Source organism: Schistocerca piceifrons, chromosome 1 (genome assembly GCF_021461385.2).
Source record: "Schistocerca piceifrons isolate TAMUIC-IGC-003096 chromosome 1, iqSchPice1.1, whole genome shotgun sequence".
Classification (NCBI taxonomy): Eukaryota; Metazoa; Arthropoda; class Insecta; order Orthoptera; family Acrididae; genus Schistocerca; species Schistocerca piceifrons.
This window is the reverse complement of record NC_060138.1, coordinates 276,625,940-276,636,759: the sequence shown is the minus strand read 5'-3', so window position 1 is coordinate 276,636,759 and position 10,820 is coordinate 276,625,940. Positions and strand designations below refer to the sequence as shown.

Genomic DNA, 10,820 nt, shown 5'->3' with positions numbered 1-10,820 from the left:
CGGAGATTTCGGTCCATTGTTGACAACCTGCTAGAGGTGGCTATCTGCCAGTCTTCCCTACGTAAACACCACAACATTAGCATATTCTTTGGTATCAGTAAATCGTATGACAGTACTTGGAGACACAATATTCTCGCGCAGCTGAATCAACAGGGTTTTCGCGGCCATCTCCCCTTCTTTATACTAAAATGGAGGGGCATGTGGTCAGCACACCGCTCTCCTGGCCACATGTGAGTTTACGAGACCGGAGCCGCTACTTCTCAATCAAGTAGCTTCTCAGTTTGCCTCACAAGGGCTGAGTGAACACCGCTTGCCAACAGCGCTCGGCAGACCGGATGGTCACCCATCCGTGTACTAGCCCAGCCCAACAACGCTTAACTTCGGTGATCTGACAGGAACCGGTGTTACTACTGCGGCAAGGCCGTTGGCCCTTCTACATACGATCATTCCTGTCCCAGCGGTATTATAGAACACTGAATTGCCGACACGACGTCAGAGAAAATGGTATCTCTCAGGGTAGTTTTTGAACTATTACCCTCGTTGCCTTAGCCATAAACAGTATCACGCCTGCGGTAAGGTGTCCTGTGGAGTGCTCCTTATTTGTAGACGATCTTGCTGTTTTCTATTGTTTCTCCAGTATTGTAAGAGCAACCCGTCAGGTGTAACTTACAGTGCATCGGTTGAAGGAATGGGCTGCAAGTTTTCTGCTTAAGAGCGTTTTTGTGTTCATTTTCGTCGTTACCTTCATGTTTTTAATTCACCTGATTTGCGTATAAGGGACACCATTCTACATTTTAAGGACTCTGTGAGGTCTATGGGCCTCATTTATGACTCCAAACTGTCGTGGTTACCGCACCTGAGAGGCCTGTAAGCCAGACTCCCGAAGGCACGGAATATCGTCAAGTGCCTTAGCTACAGGTTTTGCGGAGCAGACAGGGCATGAGATTAGGCCAGCCACAGGTGCTTACAAGACCAGCCCCACACCTAGTCTCTGTGTTGAGGATGGGAAACCGCCACTCACCATCTGGCGGCAGCTCCTCATGGTGCACCAGACATGTAAGTCCCTCGCAGCCTCGAATTCGCCTGTTCATCCACCTCTGGAAAGCCTTTTCTCCAATCGTCCACGAGTAACACAGTCATTTGTGATCCACGTACAACATGTGCTGCATTCACTTGGTATGGAGGATATACAGCCGCAAATCCAGGCTTTTAACAGCCTGCTGCTATGGTTACTGCAGAGGCCGAGAGTGATTTTCGATTTCGTGCAGTACAAAAGAGATTGCACTCCTGCATGTTATTAATACGAATTTTATGATATTTTATGTGAGCACCATAACTTTGTAGCTGTCTTTGCGGATGGTCTTAGCAGGGGGACTCCGTTGGCTCCTCTGTTGTTTTCCCGCGATCGTGTCCTGAAGATCCGACTGCCTCGAATTTTACTGTCTTCGACGCAGAATTATATGCGATCTTGCGGACTCTGGAGCAGTTGAGACATTCTTCCAGTGCCAAATTCCTTTTCTGTTTCGGTTCTCCGGGTGCCCTTCAGTCTCTAACGGATAGAATAGACCGGAATATCCAGGATGCCTTCTTCCGACTACAACGACTGGGGAAGAAGTTGTCTTTCTGCGGGGTACCAGGGCACGTGGCTGTTGTGGGGAACAAAAGGGCGGATCTAGCAGCCAAGGAAGCGTGTCATGATCCTCAATTATTTCAGTGTGCTATTGCCCTGCATGCCGTCACCTCGCTGTTGAGGTATAAAGTCATGCATCGATTATAAGATGAGTGGCTCGAAGTGACAAACTATAATCTCCGTCTAGTAAAGCTCACAGCGTGGCCATGGGGTGCCTCCTTCCAGCCACGTCGGCGGACAGGATCCACCTTACTCGCCTTCGCGTGGTCCACAGCCCTCTGTGTATGGCTCCTTGCTCTTGCGAAAGGATCCTCCAGTGCATGGTGCTCATGGCGTACAGGTGACCGTGCGCTATATTTTGTTGGACCGTGTTTTATTTTCCGACCAGCGGGCCGCGACGAATTTGCCGACGGATCTGCCCTCTCTTATAAGTAACGTTCAAACGATTGTGTTTCAAGTTTTAAAGTTTTGTGAATTGTCCTACACCTTTGGCAAAATCTAAGGGGGGATGGTTTTATTGTTTTAACAAGGTGACTGGTTCGTCCATGTTTTTTGTGAGTGAACAGCCAGCGACATTTCCCTGTACCTTTGTTTTAGCTCCTTTCTCGTTTTGCTTATGTAGCTGCTTTTACTGCTTCTCCGTTGTTTTATCGCCTGTGAGATAGTGTGATTGTGTAGCTAATTCCACTGCGTGAGTGTGCAATAATTTTAGAGACTTTCTCCATATTCGTTTGTTTTAAGAGCGCTGACACACACACACACACACACACACACACACACACACACACACAGTGGACAACACTCAAAAGATACGAACGTTACAGAGTGCCTACACCCTGCCAGCTCTTAGGGGCGTAACTGATACAAAAGGACACCTAGCGTCGTCAGGAACTATTAGCAAACATTTTGTCTCTAACCAAAGTTGTTCTCTCTGGTATCATCTAGCATCCCTAGACGAGGCTATCTCTCCTAAGGGTTGTCGGGGACATTTTGTCTGATGTTTCGGCATATATTTGCAATTTTGCTTTTGCAATATGCAGATGGCGTCAGCTCGAACAAATAATGCTCATAATGTTTCAAGCGATGCACAGTGTCAACGAAATGCGTCTGTTTCTCACGAACAAAATGATGTTTAAAGCGGAGTTTAGTTTAGGATGCTCCTTTAGAGACAGAGGAAGATCTGCTGGCACGATTTCCGGCCGCTGCCCTAGAAACTGGAGAGACACCAGGTAGGATGGAGGGGTTGTACCAGAACATGCTCCGAAATTATAGTGTCTGTAACAACGTCGGTGGTCGCCTCATAGAGCCGTTGTTGTAATGCATCAGTACTGTTTTGTACCTACAGTAGGCTGGGTTCCTTTTATTTTGGAATAATGCAAACACATAATGTTTAAGTTTTAGTACAAACAAATGTGCTTAAGTGATAAATGGATGTAACGTTATGTTTCCATTCGAATTTTTGCGTAATAATTGTACCGCGTCACGCCTAATTTAGTTTCTCAATAGAAGTGTATATGGTAAAGACTTGAACTGAAACCATCGTTGAACGGAAATGATACGTCTCCGGACAGGGGCTCCTATTTAAATTATTACGTAATCACCCCACCACCCCTACAAGTACTAGAAATTTGTAACGGGAATTTCCGAACACCATACAGAGATATCACTTATTCGGTGGAAAGTAATGACGGTAGTATCCCACGGACGCAGATAAGGAGACGCTGAATCAGCAGCTGGTGCTAGCGGATAAGGAAGCAGAGGGGACGAAGTAGTTACGCGAGTAGGCAGCGGCGTTAGGCAGTCCACGGTGCTTGCGGAGATCTGCAGAAGACTCTCCTCATTCTGAGAGTGGGCGGCGAGCAAACACAATTTCCCAGCGCCAGCTTCCGAGCCAGCAATATAACCAAGTGAACAGCCCCGGCCCCCCGGTCTTTATTTGACCCGAGCCCTCCGTTGGCTAAACGAACACGCCGTGTTTGCAGACTTGTCCCGTATCTCGCTCCGGGGTGGTTCGACCTGCGGACTAGTTTTGAGTCTGCGACTGTGTGTACAGCTAACAAGAACACATCTGTAGTTATCTACGAAATTTATCGCTTTATTCGATGCGCGCCAAACCACCATCAGCGAATTCGTATCTCCAGTGTTTCCATGTAAGCTTGCTTTCGGCAGATTTTATTTACGTTATTCTTCCTATCTTGTGCACCTATTTCCTTCTTTGGAAACATATTGTTCCCGATAGTTAAAGGTGGATATTTTAGGTTTTTTCTCACTGAAACGTTTTTCGTTTATTGTTCCAACTGGACACCTAGTAACCTCTCGCTTCTTCTTGTAAGGATTTCCTAAACATTTCTTTTTCCTTAATCTTTCCAGTATCATTGATTCCGTACTCTATCTAGCAACTTCTTTCTAATTTATTTCTACAGTACTACATTTCAAATGCTTACTCTTTCTTTGTCTGCGATTTTTCCAGTTCATTCAGAAATAAACTGTTCTCTAGACGTACAATTTATGTTGGGTCTTTCTCAATCTTACGTTGAATTTTCAATATCATTAAGATATACTGGTGCAGATTGGTTACCCCTCCCTACGATAATCTGCTTCTCTCCATTCCATAGGCAATATCATCACATTGCTTCCTAGTCTCTACAATCGATCCACTGCTAGTTCTGTACTTCCCTGGATTTAATATTTTCCAAGTCATTATTATGTTATAATGCTTTTAAAATTCTCACTCAGTTTCGATTTTGTTTCATTGCTATAAACTGTAATTCTATTGCGATGGCTTGCCCGGTTTAAACAACTGTCCTGAGCTTTATTTTTACTTCATGCAATGTGTGTTGTGGGTCTCGGCATTCGTGTCCGCAATCATAGCTTTTCCACACAAGCCTCAAAACTGGTTTTTACGTGCTTCGTTTCTTATTCTTTAGATTATCAATCATCTACCTTCGCCTGCCATTATTTAAAATATTTGTGTAAAGGTTATCAGTCCAAACGTCCTAATAAATATGTAGAGGTCATCAACGAATGCTACAGACTTTGTTTGGACGCTGTGAACAACTTCTTTTGCACGATGGATAAAATATAAGATTACTATAAAGAAGGAAACATTTCCTGATGTTGTACAACTATCTTTTATAGAATAGTCGTCAGGCTGGTACTGGAAGTCTCAACGACAGGAAAACCTGACGATGCTCTAAGAAACCGAAAGCAAGACAGTGATTAAATAAAAGAAGTAATAGTTGCATAACATCAGGAATGTATTTCCTTCTATGTATTACTGTCATCATTCTATTTTTCTAGTTGTAATGGGCACTCAAAATGTTTCCGTCTGAGGGCGTTGCACCGCGTATATGCAACCCACCGCGATTCTGATGACAGCAAGTGGGCAGTGCGTCTTTCCAGTGGGAACTTTTTGATCCCTCCTTACACATTTGATTTCTAATAACACAAATTGGTACACAAATTATCCAGTAAAATAACAAATGTTTTAATGTCTCCGAAGTTTGTTTTGACTCCCCTGTATTCTGAGTCTGTCCTCCCGACAATCATTTCTTTTTCGATGTCTTCACATTTTTCTTGCAGCCATTTCGTCCTAGGCTCCCTGCAGTTCCCATTTATTTCATTCCTCAGCGATTTGTATTTCTGTATTCCTGAGTTTCCCAGAAAACTTTTGTACTTTCTCCTTACATCGATGAATTGAAGTAGTTCTTCTGTTACCCACGGTTTCTTCGCAGTTACCATCTTTGTACCTACGTTTTCCTTACCAAGTTCTGTGATGGCCCTTTTTAGGGATCCCCGTTCCTCTTCAACTGTACTGCCTACTGAGCTATTCCGCCTATTCTAAATAAATCACTCTACATTGAAAACAGTGGACCCGGGCCGGCCCAGTATCTCCAGGCTGGAGAATAGCTCGTCCCTGGAACCGGGAAACCGGGACTGCCTTTCAGAGTATCGACCGCCACTAACAGAAGGTCGCGGTCAGGAACTGATAAGTTACGGGGTTAACTTAAACAGACGGAAAGGTGTATTAGGGTTTAAGATTTCGTCGACGATCAATTCATTACAGACGTGGAGCAAATTCAGGTAGCACTAGCGAGGGGAAGTAGCCGGGCCTTGCTCATTACAAAGGAAACACTCCGCCTTTTACCTTACTAAATTTGAGGAAACCTTCGGAAACCTAAGATGGGGTTGGCGGCCAGGTATCTGATCCTCGCTGCTTCCGAACGCGAGTCGAGTGCCTTACAAAAAAGCCCTTGAGTGCGAGATTGCAAGCTCAGTCTTTAGTAAAGCTCATTTGAAACAGTTGCGTTGGCAATTACGACAGGAAAAATATTAGCTGGTAATGGCTCACCACGTGTGCGATTGAAATTAAGTGTCCGAGAAGTGCAGAGATCAATTTTTTCTGGGATGTATGTACTGCACTTCACAAAATGTACAGTGTCCATATTCAAGATACGTTCAAAACAAACCATTAACTTGCACCTCGCAATGTAAATGAAAAACGGCTTGCCACAGTTTTCACAAAGGTACGCACTACCAAGAACGAAGGCGAACTGCTTGAGTGTTACAAATGGTGGAGGAGGTTCAGGTAGGTATCCACTCTTAAGGAATGCATACAGAATCATACTGGTATAACGGGATGATGAGAACTGACGGAAGTATGCAACCGAATGCGAAACAGTCTATCGTGGAGCTCATCTTGAAACTGGCTATATAGGCACCAGCATAGATTGACTTTTTACATTGGTCCCAGGTGGTATGAAGTGCAATGTCACACACTTTTCAGGAGAGATAGTTCGCTCTAAAGGAGCATGGTTTCTATGTAGAGAGCAGTAATCAAGCAAAAGCAAGTTAGTTTGACCAGATTGGCGAAAACCAGTGCTCATATCATAGCTGTAGTTCTCGTACATTCATTTTCCACTCTTGTTTGCTGCAACGTAAATCTCCCCTACCGCCCTTGCAAGATCACGCACACGAGAAACAATAATAGGGAGGATAGCACCTCAAACTTCTAGCAGCACAAAGAGTAACTTTTCAGCTGATATACACTCCAGATTGACAGTCAGAATAATTGTATACGAATGAGTTAAGCCATTGATGTTAGCTGGTCTTGATACAACTCTCTTGTTACCTTTAATTTCCAGGGTTCCTTTCACATAAATTTCCTCTTCAAATCCCAACTGGTGGGAGAGGTAAACAAATTCCTTACTGAAAGATGGTTTAAATTGTTTATCTCATCTACAAATTTTTCGGCCGATTGCGCTGTTTTCTGTGCATTGTCAAGTTGACGCCTTTTTGAAATTTCTTTATGTTATGCCTTTCAATGATGTAGCATTGTTTGAAGCTAAGCAACCATGCACTGCTTCCCTTGAAATCAATGTAATCTACATCGCGAGCATTTTGATGTGCGTAACGTAGTAGGTCGCTATCACGCACATTGTGTAAATTGTACCGGGAAGCCGGCCGAAGTGGCCGAGCGGTTCTTGGCGCTACAGTCTGGAACCGCGCGACCGCTACGGTCGCAGGTTCGAATCCTCCCCCGGGCATGGATGTATGTGATGTCCTTAGGTTAGTTAGGTTTAAGTAGTTCTAAGTTCTAGGGGACTGATGACCTCAGCAGTTAAGTCCCATAGTGCTCAGAGCCATTTGAACCATTTTTTGTACCGTGAATCCTCGAAACGCGCAAACACCAGTTTCTGTACAAGGGTGACTTGTCCTGCCTTGAATATCCGTAATTTTTCTTATGCACTACACGGTCATACTGCTGCCGACTTATTTGAAATCTGTTCTTAATTGTTTTTCTACTATGCTGCGGAGGATCTTCCTTGTACGCAATTATGTTTAGTGCCATCACGTTGGACGGTAATAGTCCTTACTACGTTTCACTGCAGGCGACATTTGTGGCTCCGTGGATGATGAACTACATGGTTCGACACCTGTTTCAGCATCACTTTCACTTTTTAAGCACGTATCTTCATCACTGTACTCTTCAGGTACATTGTCCACACAGTCGAGCGCGTGCGACACCACACATTCCACTGACTCATCTTGCAGAAATGCTAATTTTTCATTTGCCCGTCACTCTGCGAAATTCCCTAGGTTCCTTTCTGACGAAATGTCAATTTGGGCTTCTGTTGATGTATATATAATGCAAGGTTTGCTTTGTTTATCGTTGCCGTTGCTCTGATTTGTATCGACACCACTAGCACTGTAGCACTGTTGTGAGTTACTCTTCGAATAAGCATTTCAGCTACGCTATGTAGTCTCATTCTCTGCTCACCATTGGATACTTCCAGTCTCGCCCCTTGATGCCATTAGCAGCCAGCATTGTGGCTTCATGGGAGACAAATTGTGGGGCGTTGAATGCCGTAAACATCGTCCTTGTACGCGGCCTCCACTGACGGTGTTCCTTGTTGGACCCTGTATCTCTCCGCTTTGAGGGAAAATCAGTGGTACTTGCGCAAAATGGGTAGAGCTCCTGCGATACTCACCGAAGATGACATGAAGAGACGTTTCGGACAGCGGAAGAAACTACTATGATTGGGCTATTACGTACGTAATCTATATATCACTATTGACTTGCACGCCTCCCGTTTTGTGTAGCTTTTCCTGACGATATTGTATTTGCGGAGTCAAATATCGTCGTTATTGAACATTATAAGGAGATATACAGCAAATGAAAACCTTTAGCCATGAGTGTAGCAGCTTAGACAGATTAAATGAAATTTTGGAAATTTGCGGTGAGTTCCTATGGGACCAAACTGCTGAGGTCATCGGTCCCTAGGCTTACACACTACTTAATCTAAATTAAACTAACTTGCGCTAAGGACACCACACACACCCATGCCCGAGGGAGGACTCGAACTCGAACCTCCGATGGGGGGGGGGGGGGGGAAAGGGGGAAAGCCGCGACATATTAAATGATTCTAGTCATATTTGTAGCACTTGAAAGCCAACTATCGTCTTCAAACTCAAATAACATAACCCAAATTAATACCAGGTGTACCGGTATGAAATTAGCGTTAAGATACAAATGTGTCGATAGGGAACATTTGTTGTGAACGAGCCTCATCTTTTTTTTGTTTGGTTGGTAGTTGGTATGACATCTGTCAAAGATATGTAGTACACATCAAGTCATGGAACAAACATCATCATATGTTTTCATCGTGTTAACAATGTCGAATTTTGTACCAGAAAGTGATGATTTGCGGAAGCATTAATTTTTTGTTTTCATTTGAAAAAAAGTACTGCAGAGTCGCATCGAATGCTTGTCGAGGCGTATGGTGATCATACTCTATCAGAAGCGACATGCAAAAGATGGTTTCAACGGTTCAGAAATAATGATTTTGATGCAAGAAGTGAAGAACGTGGAAGACCACCAAAAAAGTTCGAAGACCCCGAATTGCAAGCAATCTTGGATGAATATGATACTTTGAGTCTGAAGAAAATGGCAGCAATGCTAAACGTTGCACAACAAACAATTCCTGACCGTTTGAAAGCTATGGGAAAGGTCCAAAAGTGTCGAAAATGGGTGCCAGATGAATTGAATGAAAGACAGATGGAAAACCGAAAAACCATTTGTCAAATTTTGCTTCAAAGACATGAAAGAAAATCAATTTTGCATCGAATTGTTACTGGCGATGAAGAATGGATTTATTTTAAGAATCCTAAACGGGAAAAATCATGGGTTAATCCGGGACAACCATCAACATCGACTGCAAAACCAGATCGATTCGGCAAGAAGACAATGCTCTGTGTTTGGTGGGATCAGAAAGGTGTGGTGTATCATGAGCATCTAAAATCCAGATAAACTTTGAATACTAATCGCTACAGACAACATATGATCAATTTGAACTATGCATTGTGTTGTGGCGTAACACGCTAGCTACGCCACACTGAGAAGGGAGCCGAAAGAAAGGCACGCGTACACACACGCCGACTGGCGTCAAGTCTGGAACAGGATACGTTATGACTGCTATAAAGAAAATACGTAGCTTTGGAATATACTTAACTTTTAATCACTCCTTGTGATACATCTCTCTTGACTATACAAATGAGACTCGTAAGATACATGCACTGTTACAATTGGCGCCTTGCTAGGTCGTAGCCATGGACTTAGCAGAAGGCTATTCTAACTGTCTCTCGGCAAATGAGAGGAAAGGCTTCGTCCGTATAGTCGCTAGCAATGTCGTCCGTACAACTGGGGCGAGTGCTCGTCCGTATCTCCAGACCTGCCTTGTGGTGGCGCTCGGTCTGCGATCTCACAGTGGCGACACGCGGGTCCGACATGTACTAAATGGACCGCGGCCGATTTAAGCTACCACCTAGCAAGTGTGGTGTCTGGCGGTGACACCACACATTGATCGAAAAAAGACCAGAATGGGGCAGAAGACATGGCAAAGTAATTTTTTTACACGACAATGCACCTGCACACAAAGCAAAACTGGTTCAGGATACAATCAAAACACATGGCTGGGAGCTGCTACCCCACATCTGGTCCCTTCCGACTACCATTTGTTTTCATCAATGGGACACGCATTGGCTGAGGAACACTTAGATTCCTACGACGAAGACAAAAATTGGGTGTCTGATTGGTTTGCTTCAAAAGACGAACATTTCTATTGGCGTGGTGTCCACAAATTGCCAGAAAGGTGGTCAAAATGTATAGAAAGCAATGGTCAGTACTTTGAATAAAATGTTTTTACTTTTCAATTCAAAATTAGTGTTTCATTTTCACAAAAAACGCTCATTTCATACCGGTACACCTGGTATTCTTTGCAGGTTGTTTACAGCTGTTTTTGGTCGGCCGTAGTGGCCAAGTGGTTCTAGGCACTACAGTATGGAACCGCGCGACCACCACGGTCGCAGGTTCGAATCCTGCCTAGGGCATGGATGTGTGTGATGTCCTTAGGTTAGTTAGGTTTAAGTAGTTCTCAGTTCTAGCGGACTGATGAACTCAGATGTTAAGTCCCATAGTGCTCTGAGCCATTTGAACCATCTGAACAGCTGTTTTCCAGCATTCACATGTAAATATGCATCTGACTATTATTGTCCTAAGGATATCGTACATGTTTGCAATATCCTGTTCCTTTGATAATCTTTTTGTATTCTTGATTCAGTGGATAAAAAGTTTTGATCTCTTTTAGCAATAAATCAGATTTTTGTAGAAACCCATACTTTCTTTTCGTAG

General features: G+C 43.8%; 1 pseudogene; it reads right to left on the bottom strand.

Annotated features, from left to right (window-relative positions):
• Positions 1 to 311: 311 nt before the first annotated feature.
• LOC124721885 lies at positions 312 to 429 on the bottom strand (annotated as a pseudogene).
• Between the last annotated feature and the right edge of the window lie 10,391 nt (positions 430 to 10,820).